This window comes from Cetorhinus maximus, chromosome 7 (assembly GCF_964194155.1).
Source record: "Cetorhinus maximus chromosome 7, sCetMax3.hap1.1, whole genome shotgun sequence".
Lineage (NCBI taxonomy): Eukaryota > Metazoa > Chordata > Chondrichthyes > Lamniformes > Cetorhinidae > Cetorhinus > Cetorhinus maximus.
Genome location: NC_135885.1, coordinates 116,730,368 through 116,732,372, shown reverse-complemented (window position 1 = coordinate 116,732,372; position 2,005 = coordinate 116,730,368). Strand labels below are relative to the sequence as shown.

At 54.4% G+C, this 2,005-nt stretch overlaps 1 non-coding gene across 1 annotated transcript; it reads right to left on the bottom strand.

Moving 5' to 3' along the window:
* Positions 1–1,421: 1,421 nt before the first annotated feature.
* Positions 1,422–1,539, bottom strand: LOC144683132 (U5 spliceosomal RNA). Its single transcript, XR_013577180.1, has one exon. It is a non-coding gene; the product is annotated as a U5 spliceosomal RNA (small nuclear RNA).
* Between the last annotated feature and the right edge of the window lie 466 nt (positions 1,540–2,005).

Here is a 2,005-nt window from a genome sequence, read left to right as displayed (position 1 = left end):
GCTGGCCAGCCACAATCTGGACCAGTCTTGTGTTGATGGTGAGGTCGGCGCTGATCTACCAAGTGAGGATCCAGTAGTTCAACATCCATCAGATAACCACGCCGTGAGTGATGTGTCTTGTTCCACAGGCCACTGCCATGTACTAATTATCTCCCCTTGCTTTCGCAAGCACATCTGCCAAACAACCGACAGATTCCATGACCCAGGGCCTCCAATCAAGCCCCGAAGAAACCTCTGAAGAGGAATCTGGAGGCACCCTCCCTGACGTCCCATCACAGTGCTCACCTCCACCCTCCACCAGCGCAAAGACACACACCTCGGTGGGACCTAGCTTTGGAGTAGACCTGGGATCACGATCTGGTGAGCACATCGGACTGTCTGATCCACAGCAGGTGGTGGCAGGGACTTCCCAAGTGTCCGGAACTTGGAGGACTGCTGGAGGCCAGAACGTTGCTGAGTCAGAGTCAGATGATGAGCCTCTGGAGTCAGTCGTGACACAGCTGCTGGAGCTGCAAAGGCAAGCTCGGGAACATCAGGGAGGGATGACTGCTGCACTCCTCAGATTGCAAGGCACAATGGAGAAGTCCGTCCGCCTTCAGGCTGAGGTGATAGTGCTGGCATGCCAAAGCACCAAGGTCAACACTGGTAGGGTGGCGGCCGCCTTGGAGATCTTGGTTCAGGACTTCACTCCTGCACTGCTGCAAGGGCTTAACTCCATTGCTGAAACCACAGTTAGCCTCCTACGGTGTGTAGTGAGAGGGGTGCTGGGCAGCTCGATCTCACTCCAGCTACCCCTACTCCTCAAGGAGTCACTCTGGGCCCTTGGGCACCCATAGGGAGGAAGATCAGCAGGTGCACAGTCCAGGCCATCCACACAGGTGACTCCAAGAGTGTCCAGCCCATCCGACTCCCCTCTTCCTGTGACCTCAGCAGCTCCAGCTCCACAGGCCGAGGAGTGTGCCACTGCCACACAGCATGATGCCGAAAGCAGGCTGGGGCCCTCCAAATCTCAGCCCTGCAGAGGATGCCCGCCAGAGTGATCATAGACAGGACATCGCAGTCAGCAGGCTGCCTCCACCTCCGCTGTGGATGTCCGGGAAGCAACAAGATGTAGCGGCAAAATCAAAGGCAAAATTTAAAAGAAACTTACAAACATCAAATCAAAACGTGATTCAGAGGGTCGATAAAGCAGCTCAGCCCCCGCGGTGCCCACCGGGGACGGAAGGCCTCGACGGTGCCAGCAGACACCGCGTGCTTCCTCTCCGGGGACACCTGGCCGTGGACGTAGCCGCAGAGAAAGGGGCAGACAGTCGGGTCGGATGACCCCCTCAATCACCCGCTGCCTGGACTTGTTAATGGCCAATTTGGCCAGGCCCAGGAGCAGGTTCACGAGGAGGTCCTCCTCCCTCCCGGACCCCCTCTGCACCGGGTGCAAAAGCAGGGCAACAAAAAATTAATTGAAACGCTGAATGCTCCTCTCCATAGAAACCTTTAGCAAAAGGCGAAAGATTTATACAATCTGAAGAGAAACCAGATTGTACTATTAAAGAGAATTAGTTGCACGGCCTGGACACGGGTGTTAATCACTTGTACATATTGTTCACTATTGTCAATACACTCCTAAGAATGCCTCCTTGTCTATGGCTCCTTGTTCTGATGAGCAGTGTTCTTGTCACTCAGATGTGAAACCTTTCTGCATAAGATAAAAGGCAGGTGTCCCAGTCCAGGGCCTCTTCTCTGTGCAGCCTTCAGACCAAAGCGATGGTCCAGCCTCACAAACCCTGGAACCATTACTGATGCCTGCACCTCGGCAGTGCTTGCCATTGCTATCAGAATGTAGTGGGCAGGCGTCACAGAGTTCTCTCATTCTCTCGATATGCTCTCAGCACCTTTAAGGAGGGGCTGGGTCCATATCTTCAGCATCTGTGAGAGCTGCCGGGGGGAACAGAACATTCCACCCAGACTTAACGTTTCAAGTCCGTATGACTCTTCAGAGTTGTTTTCC